The 25676-nt window shown below is 41.5% G+C and overlaps 1 protein-coding gene and 1 long non-coding RNA gene across 2 annotated transcripts in view; both read left to right on the top strand.

The window, feature by feature from the left end:
• The window catches only part of THSD4 (thrombospondin type 1 domain containing 4), a 2089562-nt gene that overhangs the window by 1019153 nt on the left and 1044733 nt on the right, over positions 1–25676 (top strand). The window lies entirely within an intron of this gene.
• The window catches only part of LOC146860223 (uncharacterized), a 74731-nt gene that overhangs the window by 8875 nt on the left and 40180 nt on the right, over positions 1–25676 (top strand). The window contains exon 2 of the long non-coding RNA XR_014978808.1: positions 5647–5747. This is a non-coding gene — a long non-coding RNA (uncharacterized LOC146860223). The remainder of the gene's footprint in view (positions 1–5646; positions 5748–25676) is intronic.

Genomic DNA, 25676 nt, shown 5'->3' with positions numbered 1-25676 from the left:
TTGCTGCCTTCTTGTTGTTGGCGTGTTTCTGCTTGTTTGTGCCTTTCGCATCAGTGCTGGAGTTCTGGTTTTCTGCCATTGTCCTCCTCCGCTCTCAGGCTGCATTCATCTTGTCGAAGATGGCCTGCCGCGTACAATGTTTTGTTGCCAATGGGTTTGGTGGGGTTGTCTGCTGGCTCGGGTTGCCTCCATTGTGGTTGGCTGTTGTTTTCTGTTTGGTCTGTTTATTTCCGCCTTCCATGGGTTTCGTGGTCCTGGCGGTGCTTATCCCTGCTTTCCTCATTGCGAATGGGCTCATCGCATGTTTTCTGGTGTTGTGGTTTGTGTTTTTATCTCCATCGGGGTGGTTTTATCACGGACATTGGCCGCGTTTTAGGCGGACTATCGCATGCCACTGCCGAGTTGTGAATTCCACGTTAACACGGGGTTATTTTCCCGCGATGGGCTGCGATGTGTAAAGTTGCTTTAGCATTTTTTGGTGATGTTTAGCACACGTTCTTGTGAATATACCCCTAAGTTTTATAAAAAAAAAAATTTAAAGAAAGACTTATTGACAAAAAAAGAGGTTGTTATTGCAATCGTCATGTTAAAACTGCACCAAACAAACCGGACAGCTGGATGACTTTCTGAAAACTTCATATGGGTGAGGTCATATTTGCCCTGAATGCCAGAAAACCTCAAAATAATCTTTAGAGTTAAAGAGACAACTCGAATCAGTTTTATACTGTTCATCGTTCCCTTTCATCTTACCTCTTGTGAAATTGCTCTTCACACTAGGAATTCTTACCATTTGGAAATCTAACCTTTTAAAATAATACCTGCTTGAGTATCTGAACAGCCTATATTCCTTTTCCGTTGAGTTCAGAATCCCACCATTGCGAGAATGGATGGCTGCCAGAAGAATTCGCTACAGATGTTGCACAGGTGCTGTATCATAGTAACATTCAAAGGGTCAACTTCGTAAATAGGTCTGTCTTGAGCACTGCAGACGCATAATAAAACCGACTGAAATATTTCAAATGACTTCAGTGAATAACCGCGAAGAAAAAAGACATTGAAATATTATATTCATTTTGCCCTTCAGTGTCAGAAGATGGCGGCACAATGCATTAATATTTTGGTGTATTTTACAATACAGTTTTCTGCAATCCAAGTTACACATTTCTAAAACGTTTTTAGAAATGTAAACCCGCAGGTGATATTTTCAAGGCTCGATCCTTTAAACTACTAAGAACCTTCTGTGCCTACATTAATCAAAAACACAAATACATCTAGTGAATTAATCCAAAAGCATGAAATAAAAGAATCGGCAGCTATAATAACACAATAACTCTATATGTTCTGCCTATCTACATTTAAAAATTGTAAATGTCAAAAACGTCTATTCTTCTAAATACATTTTCGATTTTGTGAAGTAGCATTTTTGACAATTTCGCTTTGTTTTACAATATAAGTAAAAACGAGAGACACTTGGCGGGTTGATCAGTTCATGCTCCGACAATACATTTGTAAACAATAGCACCTTGTAAGAAACATTATAAATTCATGCAAAATAGTATATACAACATTATAGAGAGCAGATTGGTTTTCTTCTTTCCCTAGTAAATTATTTTTGTGAAGTTGATATCAGACTAAATACTTTTATTTTGCATGATCGGTTCTATAGAGATACATTGAGAAACGTGCACTATAAAATCACCATGTGGAAGGTGGGGTCAAAATTAGAGTTCACACAATTTGTTGAGGAAGGCCATGTAGAGCAAACATGTAAGGAAAGAAGTTTACACAAACTGACAAATAAGAAGAATTAGCTTAATGTATAATGGCTCAAATCAAAGTAGGACATCATGGGGAGCAGGAAATCAATAAGTCTAAGTTGAAGGTAAAAATGTGCTTAAACCTTTTATGTTGGCAAAAAGCAGATAGAATACACGTGCAAGGAATGTGATAGAGTATACTGTCTGCCAAAACAACGGACCGGTTGGCCACCCAATTTAGGGATTGGAAGACCGCCTACTTTCTGTTGTAGGAGCCTCCTCTGGCTTACTCAACGTACAGGACCCGATTCACAGAACAAACTTAAGACAAAATCCTAAACTTAGTACCATTTTAGTATTCACAGAATGCACTTACTACTTCTGGTATTCACAGAATGAACTTACTACTTTTGCGATTCACAGAATAAATTTACTACTTTTGCTATTCACAGAATGGATTTACGACTACTAACTTTACGTCCGCACTCGGGCCGGAAATTCCGGCCCGGAGGCGGAGCTTCTGGCCTGGAGGCGGGGCTTACGGCACAGAGGCGGGGCTTCCGGCCCGGAGGCAGAGCTTCCGGCCCAGAGGTGGAGATTTTAAATCTCCGCCACTGGCCGGAATCCCCACCTCCGGCCCGGAAGCCCCGCCTCCGGCCCGAGTGCGGACGTACAGTTAGTAGTCTTAAATCCATTCTGTGAATAGCAAAAGTAGTAAGTTTATTCTGTGAATCGCAAAAGTAGTAAGTTCATTCTGTGAATACCAGAAGTAGTAAGTGCATTCTGTGAATACCAAAATGGTACTAAGTTTAGGATTTCGTCTTAAGTTTGTTATGTGAATCGGGCCCAATGTCTCTGACACCCTCTGCCCTATTTAGGTTGGAAAATGTGATATCCTTTTTTTCTGTCATGCATCTCCAGGTGAAATATGGTAGTAAGAGACAGAAAAAAGAAAATGGTCCAACTCAGCACCTTCTTCCACCACAAAATCAAGAACAATTACGACAATTTTGACGAAGACAACCAACACACTGAACCCTCACCAACCACCCTCGACACTCTGAAGCCAGCGATTAACAGCTGGACAACTCTCACCACAGAAGACACACTGAAGACGGTGAAGTCAATCCACTCCGGGGCCCCCACGGATCCCTGCTCCCACCACATCTTCACCAGAGCTGCCGACACCATTGCACCCATGCTTCGCCACACCATCAACCACTTCCTAGCGAATGCCTCCTTCCCCGATGACTGGAAGCACGCCAAGATCGACCCCCTCCTGAAGAAACCCTTGGCAGACCCCACCGACCTCAAAAACTACAGACCCATCTCCTTGCTCCCGTTCCCAGGGAAAGTCATCGAGAAAGCCATCAACAGCCAATTCGCCACCTCCGTCTAAGAGCACAACATCCTTGACTTGATGGATGAGACAGTTGCCCTCATCCTCCTGGATCACTCAGCGGCCTTCAACAAAGTCTCTTACCGCACCCTAACACGCAGACTTCACGACACGCAGTGATCCAGGACAAGGCCCTCGACTGGATTCACTCATTCCTCTCTATCAGAACGCAACGGGTCAGACTCCTTCCTTTCCTCTCCGACCCTACACCAAGCACCTGAGGAGTCCCCCAGGGATCCTCCCTCAGCCCCACGCTGTTCAACGTCTACATGGCTCCGCTCGCCCCCATCGTCAGAAACCACGGACTCAACATTGTTACATACGGACCAAGCACGCAACCTCGGAATCATCCTGGACTCCGAACTCAAAATGGACCGCCAGATCAACTCTGTCGCATACTCCTGCTTCGACACCCTCTGCCTCCTACGCAAAACCTTCAAATGGATCCCCCTGGAACACAGAAAGACCGTCACTCACGCCCTCGTCACCAGCAGACTTGACTACGGCAACACACTCTACGCCGGAATCAACAAAAACCTCACCCACAAGCAACAAAACATCCAGAACACCGCCGCAAGACTAATCCTCAACCTGCCAAGACACTGCTACGTCTCCCAGCACCTGCGCACACTCCAATGTGTGTACAATCACCTTCAAGATTCTCACCCACGCACACAAAGCCCTCCACAACCCTTGACCAGCATACCTGAACAGCTGACTCGAATTCCACGCACCCTAAAGGAGCCTACGATCAGCCCAGCTCTCCCATGCCATGGTCCCCCGGCACCAGGAAGTCCAGATCAGGAGACCGCTCCTTCTCCTTTTCCATGGCCAGAGCCTGGAACGCTCTACCGCTCCACCCGAGACAAACGATATCACTCCCCATCTTCACGAGAAACCTCAAAACATGGCCCTTCGATAGACCACCTCCTTGATGGACTGGATCCTGCACCTCCCGGCTGCCCCAGCACCTTGAGACCCTTTCGGGTGAGTAGTCGCGCTCAACAAACCTATGATTGATTGATTGAACATCACAAAAAAACTCCCTGTGGTGTCATCAGTTATGGGGTTTTCAATAACAAACTCACAAGCTGTGCCATACATAAGTCTAGAGAGAATCTTGAATTTAATCACTGGAAGCATTGAAGTGACTGTGGAAGTCTGTGTCGCTTTCATCCTACTAATGGCACATGAAAATACACTACATTTTAACTTAATTACCAGGAACTTGTACCTTCTGCTAGCTATCCTATGAATATAAATTCCCAGGTTATAATAAAAGGATATCTTTCAATTGACTGACTGCTCAAGTACAAGTGAAGTGTCAGTTCTGATGTCCAAATGACAGAATTTAGGTTTAGCTATGTTTATATGCCAGTTATTCACTCAACTGTATTTTGCTGATTCATCTGTCATTCATTGTGCTCAATAACTATAGCGGCTAACACATGTAACTTACTATGGCATGGTTGTTCCCTAACTTCAGGCTCAAAGATCCAGCACTGCTTAATATTTGCCCCAGAAATGAGGTGCATATATAAAACAGTAACTAGGCAAAGAACCACGCCTGTTTCATTCCCTTGTTGGTCTACATCTTCTTTGACAAGTGGTTTCTGATGCCTACATTTATTTCAACATATGCCTGACCATAGAAATGTATTGAGGCCTATAAATATGAAGAAAGAATCCGCCAGAAAACCCTGGTTTTAAATATTAAATAGGCCATCTCTAAGTCCTCCTTGTGACATTAAAAATGCCATGTTTCTCCAGGCCCAAAACTGTACTGTCATCGGTTAGGCTGTAACAGGTACATAGCATAAAAAAGTCAAAGAATGGATTATGCACTTTTATCTCTCACTTTTGACCTACGCCAGCAAAAGACTCCATCTATAAACGTATTTTTATGTTTAATAAAAGTCCAATCTATGGTAATATATGAGAGGCAACTTTTAGAAAGCTGACTTTACCCTGCCTGCAGCTACTGCAGGCTAATTTGTATTAACTCTCCAGTAACTCGAAGCATGTGCTCATTTTGGGAAGAGGTGTGAAAAAGGTGAGAAATGTTCTCCCAGGAGAGCATAATAGTCTGACCTGAATAGGCATAGATGACTCCTCTATGCTCAATAGAATATGCAGGGTTTGGCCTGTGAGCAAATGGTAGACCTGGCTTGGCAGTTCGGGCTGGACTGTTCCCATGAGGCACAGGGCCAAGACTGATTTGCATATAGCTGGGTCTTAACTGAGGTGGCGGAGTGAGCTAAAGAACAATGATGGGTTCAACCCAGATCTGTGAATGGGGGTGAGTGTCTGAAACATTTCAGCGCTCCGTCTATCATCTCCTTGTGTTTGCTTAGGAAAAGCAACCCCACTAGCTGGTGTCAGTCATAAATGTGGAACTACAAGGCAATTTCTAGACCTGCGGAAGAAAAGAACTGGAACTGCTCTCTGTGACCTGTGATGAGCTATTAACCTATTCCCTTTTGTACCCAGGACGGAGAAGGGTCAGTTGGCTGGCATCCTGTGTGGCTACAGGGATACAAAAAGCTGCAAGAGGCCTTTTCCCTTCAATTCCCAGCTGACCAGTGGCACCTGTAAGTTGGACTGGAATTTACTGATTGCCTCTTGTCTTTCACCCTGAGAGTCTCTAGATGTCCCCTTAGGTCCATTGGGCTTACATGTTACTCTTGTAATTCCCTGGACACCAGGATATGGTTTGGAAACATTGGAAAACTTTTGCTCCAGAACCAAGAGGATCTACAGTGAAAAGTACTCAAACTACAGTTTCATGATGTCTAATGAATTTCAGCTGCACCCCCATGAAATCCTCCTGCATCTCTGAAAAAAAAAATCTTTCTGTTTTGGGACTTGGATGCTTTTTCAAGCAAAAACCTCGTAGCTCCAGGGCCTTAGCAGGGACAACCTGCAGCAGGTATACAATTTGCAGATCCACAGTGGTAGCTACAAGTTCAGATTTGTCCTGTGAGGAGACAGCTTTTTCTTTACAACAGTGACTAAGTCGCTTTTTGGATTAGGACTTTCTCATTTTGCAACTTCCAGAGTTTCCCCATGACCAATCCATTTGCCATATCCAACCTGAGCTCCCTCACAGTCGGACTGAAATCAGTCCCTGTCCACCATTGGCACTTTTTTCACTTAATCTGTAAATATGCATGACTCTGTTTCGCTTTAATGGATTTGTGTTATTTCGGCAGCATTGTGTTAATTAAACTGTTCTCTATTTCTAACTCAGTTCTTGATTTGATGTTTTGCTACTGCATAAATACATTACCCATTGCCCTAAGTTATGCCTGTCTTTTTTGGAGGGTAGTTTTATATAGCGCAAACTGGACCCGAAATCATCAGAGCGCTTTACATGAGCACCAGTTAAGTTACAGATGGACACGTAATTTTTTTTTCTGGTAGTCACGGGGAGATTAAGTGATTTGCTAAGGATTAAGGGGCCCTAGGGGGTTGATCTCAGGTTAATTTAGTGGCTTTGAGGGTTCACCCTGACAAGAGCGGACATTAGACACCCACTCCACCCCAAATAATTATCCAATTTTTTACAGCTAATAAAAATTCAATACCTCACAGTTTGTTATTCAGTCCTCACTGTTTTCTTCTGATTCGTTTGTAGATTTAGATTGCTTTACCGGATTCAATGAGTAGATGTGTTTACCCCTTCTTTCAATATATATGTTTTGGGAACACCTATTTACATAATATCCACTAAACATGTACTTTAAGGGCCATATTTACAATGAAGTAACGCAGGACGGTGCCGCAAGCCATTTGGCTGTGCTGCGTTACTTCTGAAGCAAAGAGATACATCATATTTACAACAATGTGACGTATCCCTGAGCTTCTGCGCAGGTGCAAAATTGCCTGCACAAAAACAATCACAAGAGATGTTTTCCTCTTTCTATGTGTGCAGCAGAATGGGTGTCCTTCGGTTTCAGAAACCTGAGAATGCCCCTTTCACGCAAAGTGCTGCATGAAAAGGGGCCATATTTACAAGGACGCGAAAAGCCACACAGGGTGGCTTTCCGTGTAAATTTGTGGCACCATACTGCGCGCCGGTGCCTCACAAAAAGATTGACACTCCGGCGGTGCAAGGGGCTTGTTAAGTATGCCTCTACATATTTTGCTAGTACATGCCTTCATGCTCCATATGAATGTTAACAGTTCTGCTGATAACCCATAACAAGGCTAGTGTCGAAACATGGTTAACATAAAGGGCGAAGGGAACCTATATGATTTTATCCATTGATTGACCAATAATTGGATAGACATTAAGAAACATCGATCATCTACTCCTTGGGTTCCTTTGCTCATTTATTTGTGCCCACACTTCATTATTTGTTTGTCATTTATTTGTATAGCAGCCAACATTTTGCATACTAGTTTGAGTGTCTCTCTGCTTAATTAATTGTGTTTTAAAAATGTTTAAATGTTCATCTATTGATATTTGTTGACATCTGTACATTTCTCATTACATTTGTCCAGCACATACCCCAGGTTCTAAAGGCAGCACATGTTTCCTAATTGCATAATAACATTTCAGAGCATTCAATTTGCTGGCAAAGGCGTGAATTCAATAGTGAATTTAAGATGATCAGCCCTTGCATAACAAAACTGTAAGCACAAAACACTAGAAACCCGCAACTATTACTTCCTTCTAATGATACCCATGATCTGTCCGACTATGCTACCTAACTATTGGCATATCTTAATTCTCCTCTACTCAGGCAACATGATAGGTAAGGAAATAATCCAACATTTTCAGAAGGATTTATAACTCAACAATCTACTCCAAAATACCTTATAAAAATGAAAGTGACATCAGCTGCAAATGCAAATATTTGTTTACATTTTTAACTAGATGGAGGCATCTACGGACGATTGATATTGCTTGACCACTGCTTAATACTTGCTTGACACTATAAACCTTTACACCACAGCATTCAATTTGGAGGATTGAAAGAGTTATTTAGACCAATTAGAACTGCTCTAAATGTACTCCAAACTTAGACAATTTCTACGAATACTACCCCATGGTTTTCTATCTAATCTTTAATATTTAATGTTTATGTACTTACTTTTGGACAGATAATTTATAAGCACTATAAATGATAGTCAAACCATATCAACCATAAAAACCAATCAACGGTTGGAGGGATATGACCCACGATCATTGTGCTCTTGACTACTGGTCTCATATACATTGGCTTCCAAATTGAGGATACAATGTGTGAAAGCAGGCAGAGAGACTCCTAGGGCCAGATAACAAAACATTTTTGAATGGGGCTTTTTAATTGTGATAAGTGAATGCATTGCTTACTCCAAACATCTTTTACCACCTTTAATAAAAACAAAATTCTAGAGGTGGTAATATGTGACAAGAATGTTTGTGAATCATTGTTGCATGAAATTTTGTTGTGGTGGTGACGTGTTGTTGAGTTCTATTATTGTGCTTTTGCGTTTTCTACTTCACTATTGGAAAGGGTTTTTGTTGTGCTGTAGTGCTATTGTGTTGTGGTAAGTTTTGACTGTGGCATGCTCTGTTATGTTGTAACTGTGTTGTTATGTTGCTTTGTGTATGTTATTGTGTTATTCTCTGTTGTTTACTACAGATATGTCTACACATGTTGCTACATTTCCAGCCAAATCCGAAGTAGTACATACCTTTAAAGTGCCTATGACAAGCAATCATTTATCAATGTCAAATTTGGCAAAATAGCATTGCCCTAGCTCTTCAGCTACTTTAGACACCAGTTAGCCCAAACCTATGGCAGAGACTGTGTCTTAACTAAGTGCTTCCTGTGCTCACTTTATGTGATATGGCCCCTAGTATGTAAACATGTGTAAACGTAGGAAGGCAGCTATAAAGCACTTCACTTGCCGCAATGCAGAAAATAATTCAAACTAAAACTAAATGCACCATGCAGAAAGCGTTCTGTGGGTATGGCTGAATGGTACCAGTAGAATCTGGTTCATCACTGTGCAGCATCCGAGAAACTTTGATCATCTAACAAGCAGGATATCTGCACAATACAACAGTAGATCATATAGAATGTGTGGTTCTAACCTCTGGGATGTTCTTAGTAAACTGCTTGTTTGAGTGCTTTTAACCCAAATATTAAGAACTTAATGTATACACAAGCATTTGACTAATGACTTGTAAAACAGAGCTCATGGAACGAGTGACAAAGGAAAGACCAATGGGATACACTGTCTTTATTCTGGAATATCACAGATGGTCCCTACCAGACAGGTACGTAGCTGCACCAAGTTTAGTATCTAACTTACATTTAAAAACTTGCTAACCCATACCCCAAAAGCAATTGTGAGAAAGTATGCTGAAGAACCCATAAACAACTTACTGGTATCACATAAAATAACTATTTAAAAATATTGAAACTATATGGTTAATAACGTTCAGGTGGTATTGCGAATGCATGATATTTGCACTGGAAGTTCATATTTAGCTCTATTTCACAGCAAGGAACACACCTTGGTTTTCAATTCATGTTGATGGGATGTTGGGAATGAGTCACAAAGACAGCTGCACCTATAAAATTAATTTGGGCATACAAATGGATTGAAGTGTGAATTTGCACTAATATGGGAATTATTCATGTATGATATTACCCTAGGATGATGTACTGTTAGGCGTGAGTAAATTGTGTGCCAGAGTCATGAAGTATTTTTTCCAAGGCATGGTAATGCGCACAATCTTGTGAGTTTGTCTGCATTCAGAAACTTGTCCAAGAATCCTTCCCTTTCTAGGAATAGTCAGAGATGTGTTAATATTAGAGATATGAATACATCCACACCAAGAGAAAGCAAAAGAAACCTCCCACATTAGCTGGGGGAGTAGGGAATTGGGTTTCTCCAATGAAAAAATAAAATTGCCTACAAAAATAGCTGAAATACTTAATTGAAGAAAATAACCTGCTCAATCTGGGTTTAGAAACCGGTGTAACATAGAATCTGCAATGCTGCAAAAAAAAAATAGTGAACCCTGCCATGTTGTTCTGGACTTGACTGCAACGTTTGACATTGTCAATCATGCATCCATGCGAAAAATCCTGATCAGCTTAGAGGACTCAGTTCTGTCCTAGTTTAAATCTTACCTCTCCAATGACTCTTAACGCTGTGGCTGAGAAACAAACATCTGAACCCCGACACTTTTTGAACAAGAAACCCAACAAGGCTCGATCCTTCCTCAACACTACCCTGTTCATGTTATACCCCCATAACTCTTTATCACTGTTCTGAGTTAATCAAGAAATACATTACACTTATAAGCTGACGACACACAACTAGACATGAAGGCCTCTTCCTCTGACAACCTAGCAGAACTGTGAAGAGTAATGAAGTTACAAACATGGATGAACTAAGAACGCCTTAAACTGATCCCACATAAGGCAGAATTACTTCTGATCTCACCTTATCAAATGCTACACTTATACAGATTGGTTAGACACATCTAACAATCCTGATTGTAAACCAACCCACTGCAAATCCCTGGGCTTCTTTCTGACCAAAAACCTAAACTGCACACACAGATCAGTGCCCTAGCTTGAGGTGCACAGCATAAAATGAAATCCTTTCTTACAGGTGAAGAAGTTAATAAAATGGTCAAATCCCTAGTCCTCACAAAACCTGTCTACACTACAGTGACGGCGTAACATCACTGTCTACACTGGCTGCACTTCTGATAGCATCCCTAAAATACACCTAGCACCTCTGAGAGCATCACCCAACTCGGCAGCCCAACTGGTACTGGGCCACAGGGACTATGACATGGTACCCATAATAAACACCCTCAATTGGCTCTTTATTGAAACCAGAAGCCTATGGCTTGTATCATACACCAGGCTCTTCACAGAGGGAAATCAAACTACCTATCCTGCAATCTAATCATTTTCGGTGGATCCTGATAACTCCGAAGCTCAGACTAACTTTGTTTTCAAACCCCATTCTTAAAAAAAACTCCGTATGCTGAGTCAGTCCTTCTGGGGCAGCACACCAAACATCTGGCACTCTATCTCAAAAGTTAGAAGAACTAACCCCTCTCATGCCATCCTCAAGAAAGGACTTAAAATCCTTCCTCTTTCTTCGCTACTTCCAGTCATGAGTACCTCTATTCTGATAGCCCTAGTTGATCGATCACTGAAACCGAGGAAGCGAGTCAGAAAGGATATAATGAATACATTTGATCAGACTCTAGACTGTTTGCTTCCACTCTGATCCAACCCAAAATGATGCTCCAATCTTTGTGTGTCCAGTCCCACTTTATGTTCCCGTTAATGTCATCTTGATGGTTAATTTCCACCCTTCCCCCATTAAGGACATCTCACTCCTTATTTCCCATTATCAATGTATATAAAATCTAATTTAAATGATGTCAAGCGCTCTGATACCCACATGGGTCCGGTTGATGCTATACAAAAGTATAAATACACAAATTGTACTAAAGTCACTGCATTTTCACATACTAATTGGTATGCATAACAGGTTGCTTTTATGGGCATGCAATAGTAATTTGCAAAACCTTTCTCTTAGTGTAGAGGGAATAAATATATATGTGCAATGTATGATTTTATCAGCAGCAGGCGCATTGCGCTTTGAAAATCATTGTACACATTCCACATGTTCTTCGAATGCACTGCATAATTGCATTTCATGATCCAGGTAATGAATGCACTCAGGCCAGAATACGAGGGCCTAACATTCAAAGATAAATGCACAGCAATATGAACAAGAGTAAGAGACTGCAGCCACACAGCGCAGCCATAAAACTTAATAAAGCACTGTGAGAACCAACGCATCACAGAAAATTGGCACACATCCACCCTTCCTGCTGCTTCTGCGAGCACTGGGGAGAAATACCTAGAATTTATGAACCACGGAGTTAGGAGATGTTAGATAATAAAATATGTTAAGCAAAAAATTGTTCGGTTGTTGTTTTCACTAAAGAAAGTTATCTTTCTTGGATTGTTCACGCTAAAGGAGAGCTGATTACCACCTCATGTAGAGAAAATGTAGCTAATTCACATTTATTTTGGAAATCTGCCATGCAGTGAATTTCCACACCACTTTCATTTTTTAAGCAGTAACAAAATTCCTATTTGGTGAAATAAACCTCTTTTGTTTCAATGGTTTTGCTAGTTAAAGACAGTCAAAATTACGTTGAAAAACTGAGAATGCAACAACTGATTTTTTGAATACTTATGGAAGTCTAAAAAATTAAACTTTCAATGGTTTCCCCTCAGGCTAAACATAATTGCCCACCCCTGGTATTCACTTATGAAATGGATTGGATCAGAGTTGTTATTTGAAAGTGAGGTATAACTTGCAATTGACTCATATTTCAGTCCATTTCTCTTTCGACCGCAAGGACCCGTGGGAGCCTGTAATATATGGGAAATATTTAAAATAATATTGTGGATCATGCTAATTAAATACCTCATACCTCCCAGCACCATCAGGGGGTGTTAAACGAAATGATAAAGAACTATAAGGAATTTAATCTGTATCTACAACGATTGTGTTGACTTCTTCTTAGATTTAAGTGCAATCTGTTGCAATATTGCCATTTCATGGATTTAGTGACATTTCTAGACAACTCAGCCTTCAGTCACGTGGTTTATGATGTTACTAAACCCCTAGTTGGTAACATTGGATCATATTACATAACTACCTTCTGTATCCACTCTCACTCACTCTCTTATGGCTTAGGTGGACTGGTATGCGAGAGCAGGCACGCAAGAGACATTGTTGGTTTGCAGTTGCACAGCTCATCTTGTTAAGTGTGGTCCTTTCTGATTTTAACATTTTCTTACGCTTCATGGCTATTTTATACTAAACAAAAAGAACATGATAGTAGTCTATGCTTTTACATTGCGCTTGAATGTTAAAATTTTTATTTTTATACATAATAGACATAAATGGCTACATTTTAACAGAATATGAGATTTCACTATAACTGCACACTCAGCAAATGCACAGTATCTTCATCATGCTAGGTTTATGAATATTGTCAAGGGGGGTCTTGTCTCCATGTCGCATGGGTAGATGTTGAAACTCCACGGCTTGAGGCACTGAATCAAGAAAACATTTACACAGGATCAGTGATGAGTACTGCAGAGTTCCAAAAGAAAGTTGTTACAGCACAACTTTGGTGGAGGGGGGTGTCAGTGTGCTAGTATGTAGGTGCAAATTACAGTATTGGGGCCCAAAACAGTAGAAGCATTCAGTACATAGGTAAAAAAGGGCGTATAGACTGACAGGGGTCTCTAAGACTAAAACAAAAAATATTAAACTCTCAGTAGCTAATCACTAACATGAGGCCTTAGGAGACTGCACGGGGAGAGACTGAAGTGTTCAACATTTGAAAGAAGTCCTATGGTGTGTAGCTGTAGAAGAAGTTCCAATATGCACTACTAGCAGAAGACATCTAGGAATACCAACAAGGCACTGTGCTTGAGGAGGATCCTGTCTGGTGAGACAGGAACTTCGGGAGAAGAGCACAGGCTCCTTATCATGACAAAGGAGGAGAGCCACACACTTGGCCATGCCCAGGGTGTGACTTGGCCATGTACTTAAGAGAGGAGAACATGCAGCAGGGTTATGGATGACTGCACTGCCTAGACAGGTCACAGTAAAGTAATAAGTTATTGCCCGCCTCAAATGGCCAGCTGCTATATGACCATAAATAAACTTGTTTTATACAGGGGTATGAGAGGCAATATTCAAGAAAATTGTATATAGTGAATATAACAATTCGGGAGAAAGAGAGAGAAAATTCACGTTGTTGTTAAGGTTCTTTTGATTTTATTCACGGTGTGCTCTTGATACAAAACAGCCAACGCGTTTCGCCCAATCAAGGGCTTCTTCAGGGCACGGTAAGTAGAGAGGCAGTGCCTCCGAGAGTAATCGTTGATGAGAAAGTCTGGTCCGGATTGCTACTGGATTTTAGAGAGTGTAAACAAAACCTCTCAGGTAGTAAGACTGGGGCGGTCCTGGAGGAATGAGGAAACTCAAATTTCTCTCCTAAGGGCAGATCCGCGGTAAGGATTCAGTATTTTGTCAAAGTGAGGTTCCGTCGGGGTTCGGGCCAAAAATGCCAGTTCGTCCTTGTAGAGGAAAGTAAACTTGGCCATGCCCTGGGTGCAACTTTAATTTACTTCAAGTTCTGCAAACCAGGTGGTAGTTCAATGAATCCTGCCAGAGCCTGCCGCTATGCAGGGCATACTGTCACTGCTCATGGGGTGTCCAGATGGGGACAGGATTTGCTATGCTTATGAGGGGTAATGAGGGACCACTACATGGCAACATGCTAGTGGCAGCCACAAACCAGGGCAATGTCATTTCTATCATGCCAGCATGGATGACTTCCTGGGTGAGGGGCGGAAGGCACTGCCAGTTGTTTCTAGGACATGTTTACAGTGCTAAAATGAAAAGTGTACTTAAAACAGGTTGGCAGAAAAAATTACCATAAGTAATTATTATTGATTTCACCTCCCAAGTCATTCTGGCTTAACCCTCGCACTCTCACTTAATTCAATGTTTGAGTCACTGCACAATAATCTTAATCAATTTATAGTAAATAAATGCAGATAAAATGAAGAACCTTGTAAACAAGACTCTATAAGGTGCTATAGAAGAATTTATAAAGCAATAATGTAACTGCTTGAAAGTTAAAAATACATTTTTATGCATGTCCATTTTTTGTTGCATTTTGAAACGCCTCTGAAGTTATCAACAAGGCTGAAATGTACTGATCATTATAGCAATATTCATGATTCTGGAGGAGTAATATTTTTTTTGCTACTTTAATTGAATAGCTCTATTTCCTGGTTTGCCAAAGGATTATGATTTCTGTTGTATCAGAAAAATGTAATCTTCAATGTATTTGTAACCTATGCAAGAAAATCTTTCCCTTTTCACATAACCTGAGTAAGAAGTATAAACTTTCAATTGTTTGCAAACTCAACAAGAACGGTGGTGAAAGCTAGCCAGACATTTTTTTGGGCATGACTAAACTAAATTTGGGAAAATTAACCTTCACCGAGGGTACTGGATTGCTGGCTTTACAAGTGCCACTTCAAAATAGAGCTGGCATACTGTTCAGCAGGGAAAAGAGTCATGTGACTCTTGGCTGGAAGGAATGCAAAAAGGCCAGAGGATGCAACAAAAGCCAATTAGAATTAAAGGTGCTTTCATGACCACTGGGGGCTACTATTAATAAGGTTGAGGCGATACACATTTCCAAGAAAGTGTCAGCAGTATGCTAAAGAAGGACTTCAAAATGACTATTTATGTTACCTACTATGATTAGGTGGAACAATGAACAACTATAGTGGAATTATCCGACCAGTACAAGAAACAGAAAGTGTTTCAGCAAGAATCTGAAATATTCCAAGGTTCTAGTCCTTGAAGAAGTGGTAGTATAAAGGCACAATATCAGAACTAATACATTGGGAATCAGATGATCTTTACCTTAATATTTGTATGGATGATTATTTTAGCCCACTGCCTCTCTTACTGTTGCAGTCTTGGTGATGGACTTTATTTTGGGCCAGATTAAAACTCTCAAGAATAGACACACAATTATCAATCAAGATTCAGTAATGAATAATACCCAAAAAGGCATGATCAATCATCACATTGTGAAAATTTAGCCTTTTTTGAACAACTCCTACTTGTTGGTAAACTACAGGCAGCAAAAATAATACAAGCAACAAGAACGGCCTGATTGTAGAAATACCATAACCCGAAAAAACTAATCTTTTAAACAAGTTTTCTCATTCCTGTTTTTCACGTCCATGGAACTCCATCCCTGACCGCATCAGATTAAACCCTAAACTACTGACATTCCATAGAGAACTAAAAACACAACTCTCCGAACTATACTTCACTGACTAAGGACTACCACATACTTCTTCATAACCACCTCTGTGTTTTTCGTCCTCTAATATGTTAAGTTGTAAATGACATTTGGGGTAAATTTGTTATATGCAAAGCGCTACCCTAGGGCTAGGGATGAGCTATATAAATACCACAAATAAATAAAACAAATAAATATATCTTGTAAAGAGGTGGGATTGCCCTAACATCTGACTGACTCAGTGAATTTTTGTGCCATTGCATATTTTAAAAATTGATCAGATCTGGCAAGTACCATCTAGGGCACAACCAGCACATGTGAAGAAAACATCCTTTGCAGGAACTCAGTGGCTAAACACATGTCCTTTATAAGACTTTTGAGGTAATTTAGTAACTGGAAAATGTGAGACATAAATCCAGTCTTCTTGCAGCTCACTTGAACACTGGGAGACAATTCATTGAATTTACAAGCCAAGGAGCAGGTCCTCTTGCTGTTCCACAGACAGGTTAGAGACAGGGTAACCACTTTGTTTCCCACAGTTGAGCTTCATTTGTTTCTACCATCAGAAATGACCCTTTGGCAGCATATCCGCTGTAGGACAATCTTGCCATCGTAATACCAACCTTATTTAGGACAGGTCTTCTGATGCTAGTTATACTCCTTGGGTCACATTGCAATGCATGTTAGAAACAGGCCTTAAGAGACACCAATGACCCCCAATGGCCTGAAAAAAATGTCCCAGCATGTTAAAATTATTCGTATTCCCAGCCGCGTATACCTTGCCCTCCATAACATGGCGGCCAAACCAGCATTGCAGTTTCACCCAAAGTGCTGCAGCCATCTCAGTCATGGGACTTTGTTGAAAATATGGCCCTCCCCTGTTGGCGGGGACCTTTAGATATGGCTGGTGAGCCTCCACAGGGCCAGTGAAGGTGGCTGCTCGACCACCCTGGCAGTGGTTAAAGGAGCCCTTCTGTCAGTGTATATACGAACAATTAGCTAAAACTAACACAGCGCATAGAAACATGGTTGAAAAATTCTTGACGAGAACATGCACACACAACTGGCTTCAGGAACATTGTGTAAATGGGCAATAAGTAAAAGTCTTCATTTTATCACTTAAGACAAATTGAAATTTTATAACATTTTTATTCTTGAGCTATGATGACGCCGGTTCGTCTCCAGTGCCCTAGTGAGCTGCAAGGAAAAGCCTTTCCTCGGAACATCCCGGTGCCAAATTTATTTGTCAGTTGTTTAATTTGGTCATTCCTGAATATGAAAATACCTTTCTCAAAAACCCTTATCCAACATATTTCCTGATTACATTCAGCAACATTTTAGGGAAGCCTGCTAAAAATAATACCTCATTGCCAATTGTATTTATTTTGATGTTTTAAATTACTAACATTATCTTCCCAAATATTTAATAGACTTCATTCGAGTTATTACACCATTAATCTGGACAAATATTTCCTTTCTAACGTTTGTATTTTTTGTTCTTTTTTAAATCAGGGTTAATATTTTAATTTATAATTAACTATGCTTTAATACATCAGCATGGGCTTATACCTACTTTATGTCTAAAGACTTACTCACATTCCAAATAGTTAAGCAAACGTGGAAACAGTAAGCTACGTACAAATCCTCTGTTTGAAGCTGATATTTTTCTAGCTGGCAGGTCCCTCTGTTGGAGCTGTCCAAAGAAATAGCAAGTGCGATTAATCTGGAGTTGGCAGCAAGAGGTGAGCGTGGAAAAACAAACAAAGGTGATCAAGGGAGCGAGAACCCTTCGTTCACCTGTTCAAAAGATCACTCTTTCCATGGCCTGCGCCTGATCCCATCTGCTTTCCATTGTGCGAGCCTGCGAGTTTTATTAGGGGTCACGTGGGCTCGGATGACATTGGTAATTCCATTCATTAGTTCAAGAATAAAACCCAAGGTAAAACCTAAAGCATTTTATGAGTTTTAGCGTTAGCTGTACCTTTTAGTCAAAATCAGGGTGCGGATTTAATGCTGGCAGATGGCGATTAATAATGAAAACATATCATAGCGTAATTTAGCCAATTGACTTGTGAATGAGACTATGTATTTTGGAAGACATCAGAAACTTGTTGTATTAGCAGTGGATACAGAGGAATGTGCTCAGATACAATCACCTGTAGGATGAAAAGGTATTCATTTCACATGCTTTCTTTCCACAGAGATACTTAAAACTTTGCCCCAGAAAGATAAAATAATAATTATGTGAAGATTAATAACAACCGAAAATATTGTGGCAATGTTGCGAATCGGTTTGAGTGTACATATAATGTCTGTTTGGACATAGAAAACTACTTCAAAATGTTACAAATTCAAAGCAGTCAATGATGGTGTTTGAATGTATTCAGTGCTCTATTTCTGCTAGTTGTGGGCACCAGCATTGACTTTTGAAGAATGGGGCAATCCTTGACTCAGAACAAGAGAGAGAAAGGCAGAAAACAAGAAAGGAGGGATTAAAAAGATAGGAAAGCAAGACGAGAAAACATGGAAAGAAGAGAAACTGCAACAGTGAGCTAAAGAGACCGGAAATGTAGTGTTAGAGGACAAAAGAAACATGAGGTGAAGTCAAGTAGTAGACAGCCCTGGTATTCTGCAACAGCTGGCAGCCATCTCAAAAACCTGGGGCCCCTGTAAATAGAGTTTTACAGATTGGTTACTATGTATATTCTGACTGTACCCTTACACAAATTGTGCATATATGCGTCGTGTGATACAAAAGGTGAGAAATCAAAGGGTCAGGAGTCAGGAGATTGTCAATGACAGTGTGACAGGCAATAAAAACACATACTACAGCAAGAAGAACACATTAGTTCCTGATACGGAACTGTTAAGTAAATACAGCTGTGAAAACATTTATCACTTGCATAATATTTGACGCCAGCAGTGACATCCACAAAAAAAATATTTGTATGTTTGTGGCAGAGTGTCTGCTGCACAAACCACTGTATCATATAACCTGGGAGTTTGGTGATCAGTCTACAGTCACTATGAGATCACTGGCTGCCAGTTCTAGTGTTTGCCTGTGATTAAGACAATCTCCAGCTGAACCTATGTGATGATCCACAGTGATGGACCTAGGTAAGTGAAAGATCTTCCCCCCATCCTGGATAGTTTGAACATAGGTACTGTGAAATATCCGAGAGTGGTAGATCGTAGATGGCGAGTGGGGGCATAGAGACTGACAAGAGAGTTAAGATACTGTGGTGCCGTTCCCATTTTGATCTTGAGGGTTTTAAACTTAATGCGGGTCTCCACCCTGAGCCAGTGTAGGTTACGGAGGTAGCCAGATATCGGGGTGGCTTTGGGAACCTTGCAAAGTAATCTTGCTGCAGTGTTCTGTACTAACTGCAGTCTTCGAGTCACTGCTTTGTTTGAGCCAAGGTAAAGGATGTTTCCATAGTCCAGCCGAGAGGTGCTGAGGGCATGGACCTCTGTTTTCTGGGTATCATCTGGGAGCATCCAGATGATCTTCCTGAGCCATTTCAAGATGGTAAAGCAGATAGCTGTGACCTTTACTGCCTGATGGTGCATGGTTAGAGAGTCATCGATAGTTATTCCCAAATTACGGACATGACTGGAGGGTTTGGGGAGGGCGCCCATCTCAGCAGGCCAATGTAGTGGGCCCCACAGATCTTTATTTTTGCTTAGGATGAGGACTTCCATCTTATCACCATTTAACTTCAGGTGATTGCGGTTCATCCATGTAGCAATTTTCCCTAGGCTGTCTGAAGAAGGGATGTCGAGCCAGGGTCAGTACTGGAGAGGGAAAAGATGATCTGGGAATCGTCTGCATACGTAAAAAGAGTTAGGCCTGCTTGTTCTGCTATGTCTGCTAGAGGCCAGACATATACATTGAAAAGAAGGGGACTAAGGATGGAGCCCTGGGGAACACAATAGGGTGATGGGTAAATGTTGGAAGTGTCTGTGACAGAGAATATCTGGAAAGTGCGGTCGGTTAAAAAAGAAGTAATCCAGTCCAAGGCTGAGCCACAGATGCCCAAAGACTTCAGTGTGTTGATTAGGACTGAATGGGAGATAGTGTTGAATGCCGCACTAAGGTCTAACAGTATCAGTGCGACTGTGTCCCCAGTGTCGAGATGATGGCGCAACTTCTCTGTGACCCCCAACAGTGTGGTTTCCGTAGAGAATCCGGTTCGAAAGCCGGATTGAGAGGGGCGGAGGATTTTGTGAGTTTTGACAAACTGAGAGAGATGGGAGTGAATGTGTCTCTCAAGAATTTTGGAGAAGGCAGGCATGAGTGAGATGGGCCTATAATTAGAGAGGATACTAGGGTCGGCAGTAGGCCTGGGCTAAATTTCCGTTCCGCTCGCGGAAATTGCGATAATTTGACATTTTTGCATTCCGCGGAGAGCGCGAAAATGTAAAAAATTTCCGCAGTCCGCAGCTTAGCGATAATTTGTTTCTTGCTCGCGCTGTAAAACAATACATTCTCGCGCGCGCGCGATCGCCTTACCTGAATCCCCGCGTTCGCCGACAAGTTTTCCCGATCCGGTCGCATTCTCCACGAGATGTTGGATTGTTGGTAGCCAATTGCGCTGTCTCGCAACAGTTCGCGCCCGCAGTAATGTCATTGGTCGCGCGATCACGTCTTTCTTCTCGCGATCATGCACCGCGAAAAGAGTGAAAACAAGATGGCCGCGCCCGCGAGCAACCGTATGGGTAAGTTGGCGAGCCGCGACCACGCAGAAAATACCGCGAACGGGCGGGAAAAAAACTTCTGCATCTTCGCGATATTTCCGCGTGTTTGCAGAGATTTTTAACATTTTCGCGATAATTTGCGAAAGTCACTTTCGCAAATTCCGCCCACCCCTAGTCGGCAGAGGGCTTTTTCAGGAAAGGGGTTACCATGGCATGTTTCCAATGCCCAGGGACTGTGGATTCGAGCAGGGAAGAATTTAGAGCATTCAGGATGACGGACAGATGAGAGAGGTCCAGCTGTTTTAGTGTGGAGATTGGCAGGGGATCCTTCGGGGAACCGGATTTGACCTTTCCAAGGATGGTTATCAAGGAGTCTAGGTCAGGAGGGGGCCAAGAGACTAGCTGTGGAACCGTTTGGGGAGGAACAGTGAGGTGTGGTAAGGGTAAGGTCTGGGATAAGATGATGGATTGAGACTGTGGGGTTTTGCTTATATGTGAGTTAGCAATTTCAAAATAAATTTTCTCTATTTTTTGCGTGAAAAATTGGGCAAGATCATCACATTGAAGTTTAGTTAAAGGCAGAGGTTTTGCTAGGGTCTCAGAGCCGGCAAGCTCTTTAACTAGGCCAAAAAGTGTTCTTGAACCGTTAGTGGCATCCGAGATGGTTTTGGAGACAAAGCTAGCCCTAGCGGAGTTACAGCTGTTGTGGTATAATTTTAAGGTTTTTTTGGTAGACAACTTTGGAATCAGGTGTGTAGTCTATCCTCCATCTCCGTTCCAAGGCTTTACATTTAGATTTCTCAGCCTTTAGAGCTTCGTTAAACCAAGGGGCTGGAAGTCGGTGGTTATTTATTTTTTTATGTTTGAGAGGGAGGCAAGAGTCAAGAGCATCTAAAAGCATCTAAAAGCCAATCGTGTATGTTTCCTGAACGTACGTCAACCGTAGAATCGGATGTGGATGGGTTGGCGCATAAGAGCTTGTTGAGGACACCTATATTTTCAGGTGTTTCCAGTCTCTTTTGGGGACCTTGAGGGAAGGGAAAAAAGGGGTAGGGGAGGAAAGGGGCGTTAGGCAGAATTTGGATATAAAGTGATCTGACCAGCATATGGGTGTTGCCGGGGCACAGTGGATGTGAGGAAGGCTCGAAAAGATGGTGGCCGGCACTATGAGTGGGGCCTGTATTTAGTACGTTAATATTCATAGCTGCGAGGTCAGAAATGAAGTTGCTGCAGGTAGAATTAAGGGGATCGTCAAGATGTAGCTTTAGGTCGCCTAGGACTGAGAAATTCTTGGAATTTAAAAGGAAAGGGGTTATGAGGTTGGGGTTGAGGGATATTTTAAATAGGGCGGCTTCGCAGTTGGGAAAGTCTTAACAGATCAAATTTCCATTGAAAAAGATTTTTAAAGATGATGGCTATCCCCCCCCACTTTTTGTCACTCTGTCCTTCCTGACGATGGCATAATTGGGAGGTAGTGCTGCTGCCACATCAGGGCCGGCACTCTCATGGAGCCAGGTCTCTGTGAGGAACAAAGCGTCAGGTTGTTCATCTAGAAGAAGGTCAAGGATCTCCATTTTATGCTTGGGGAGTGATCGGCAATTTAGACTGAGGAACGTAAAATCTTTGATGGGACGGACTGACGAGTGAGGGTAGGATTCAGTACCAGGAGAGGTGAGGTGGAGGGACTGTGAAGTGACAGAGGCAAAGTTGCAGCAGGGACAGACCTTCACAGCTAGGCTGTCAGCAGTGAACCAGGTGCATTATGGGTTAACTGGAGGGTGGATAGCTAGGAGTTGTTTAGAAGAGAGATTCAGCCGATTTATGCACTTTTGACCAAGGGTCGTGGACCCTGGCCCCGTTTGGGCGCGGACGGGCGCAGACGGGCTTGCCTTTGGCACGCCATCGGCGCGCCGGCGGCGCTCCCGCTGCACGCATCCGCTGAGTGGGAGAAGTGGCATTGGATTTAAGGAGAGAGGAGCTCTAGGTCACGTGACTGTCAGAGCGCCGCCTCCCCCAAGCCTGAGCAGCTGATAGCAATCAAGGAAAGCGTGCACACACCCTCCACAACAATCAGGGTAGAAGCCCTGCGGTGGACTGAGGTGAGAGCGCGAATTACCACAAAGTGCAGATTTCTTTAACAATATAGCACAGAGCAATTGTTCCCAACCACATTACAAGCACAGCTGTGTTTTCCTTCTGTCTTTGTCAGTACGATTATGCATATAGATTGACTAACCATGCATGCAATTATTGTACATAGCAATTATGGTATTGGTATGCATGGCTTCCATATGAAGCCTGTAGCTGGTAATCCATTGCTATAACATAAAGACCTTCCAGACCAGGCTGACAGGGCTTTCTCAGATCATATCAGTGCAGCGCTACTTAGCTCAAGCTTCACTCGCATTGTCTATTTGATGTCACCCATCCTCCCTTAGTGAATAACATCCCCATAACTTAGTCACCCATGTTAAATTCTACATGTTTGAGCTGTCTCTGAGGCTTTGTGCTTGCACCGCCAGTAGCTGTTCTTTTCCTGCTATTAATGGATCAGTGCCTATGTGGGGAGTGTTTGGCCATATTTGGGTGAGTGAAAGTTGAGTTAGGTTTTCCCATCTACTGAGTGAGATATCTGTGAGATATTATATGAGCGAGATCATGAACTGGTGCTTCCTCACTAATTAGGATTACTTAGATCATTTAGATTATTATTTAGAACAACAACCATACTCACTAAGTAAGTGAGTAAATGGTAAGCATAGATCTATTTTCCACCACAATGTGCCAAGCAGGATTACTTTGATGAAACCTTTTGTCTAACACAGCCCATCTTTTGTATGCCAATACACACACAAATTAATAAATTAACTGTGCCTTTGGTTATTTCTAAATGAAAACAACACTTACCTAACATATAAATTGTATTTAAATGATGTGGTATGAGGACCTCACTTGAAGGCGCGCTGTTGAGTCAATAATAAATATTTGAACCCTTAAATGTTCTGTTATTTAAGGTTCATGCTTTAGATCAAATACATTTCTTTATAAAAGACAGATAAAGCACTGATAAGACCTTGTATGTTTTCTGTAGTCACGGTTGGAGAAACCATTGAACACCATTGATCACTCAATAGTCATGAAACATGACAACTTCAACCACTCTTAAGTTACCCTAATTACAGAATAAAACAAATGTAATGCATGCACCCTGTCAGAGATGGGTGGGATGTCTGGAGATATTGAAAGGGACATGCAAATTTCATATTACATTACCATGCCAATGGTATCCCAAAGAAATGCTTGAGTGCATTCACAGTGGGGTAAGTTACACCATGAATTTGGTAATGCTCCTTATTTCGATCATCTAAATGAAAGTCTTTTTCAATGGATCAGGACCCTTAGCGTAATAAAATGTGTTGCTTAATGCGATTTGAAACAAACTAAGGAAGTGAGCCTGACAGTGATGATAGGAGGAACATTCTCTTTAGAATTCGAAGTACCGTCACAAAATCTAAATAAGAGTGTTTTTTTACTTCTAGAGTGTAAATGTTGGCAACTTCCTAAGACCTTCATATATATCCACAAAGCCTTGGCTAACATTAATATGTTTACATAAGCTCATCTAACACAATCTTTGGTGATCACAACAAATGGAATGTAAATAAACGTTAAATCCTTCACCATTTTAACAATATTTCCAATTGTATTAGTCCTTGGAGAAATAAATTGATTTACTTTGTGGTAGGACCCATTCTATACCACTCCATCTATAACAAGAGATAATGCCAAGAGAGCAAACTTCATGATTTGGGTCATATTTTGAAAGTTTATTTAAAACATCTGTGAATATTCCTTTGAGATAATGTAAAGAGAGCTTGATTGTTCGGTCATACTTTGAACTTTAGATAAAACATCTTTGAATTACCTGTTAAGCATACCTCAGCTTTATTTGTTAGTCACTAGAATGTGACAATGTTTGATTTCCATGAAAGCAGATTTTTCATAGATGTAGAATAATTAAGATTATTCTACACAGCTATTTCTTCCTATATACATTTCCATGCTATCATCCCACATGTGTATGCTCATTAACGCTATGGTGTATATGATTATGGTGTCCTCTATGATGAAGTAACCAGGCGAAAATGGATCACTTGTCCTATTTTTACCAGAGTCTTAGGTTCTTGCCGTCTAGAAAACCCTCATTCACGTATTTCTCGTAACAGCTGTATATCTTGGTTATCCGCTTTTATTTATTACGTGAAAATCCTCATCCTTGAGTCTTCTCTGTGCTTTCCTCCACCTGGAGGGAGAACCACTGGTTATTTGCAGTAGTAATCAGGAGTGGTGAGGGTAAGGGTGAAGTGAGTTTACATTTTGCCTCTTTGCCTCTGGTTCAATTTTATTTCGTCAGGGGTAGGGCAAGATTTAAAGTAATGCGGTGCGTAACTAGAAAGGCTACTGATCTATAGCACCTGTGAAAAAAATGAGTGGTCAAGCGGTCGACATGTTTCAGCCCTTTGGGTGCCTTGTCAGGTCGGAGGACCGTTCTCAATGAGTGATGTCATCAATGATGTCATTTCAGATGTCAATGAGATGCTGAATGTGGGCTAAAGACAGACAGTCTCACTAGGGAGTTAATGACAGAACCCCCTCATTTTGTTCATTCTAAATGAATCACTTTACATTTTACAGCTTCAATTCCATCAAAATTGGTTTAGGTGTGTCATAGTTTTGTCACCATTGCTGAATGTTAGTGCTACAGGTCTTCATTTGAACACTGTAGAAACCTGCAATAGAACATTGCGGAATCATCTGACTGCTGTTGTTTTTGGAAGTATGTGTTTAACTTTGTATGTTCTATTGTTTTACAGAAATGATGCAGTAGATGTTTGAAAAGTGATAGAAAATGTGTCTTTATTTT

The sequence above is a fragment of the Triturus cristatus genome, chromosome 3_1, assembly GCF_964204655.1.
Source record: "Triturus cristatus chromosome 3_1, aTriCri1.1, whole genome shotgun sequence".
Classification (NCBI taxonomy): domain Eukaryota; kingdom Metazoa; phylum Chordata; class Amphibia; order Caudata; family Salamandridae; genus Triturus; species Triturus cristatus.
The sequence above is the reverse complement of the archived record's forward strand: the minus strand, read 5'-3'. Positions and strand labels throughout refer to the sequence as shown.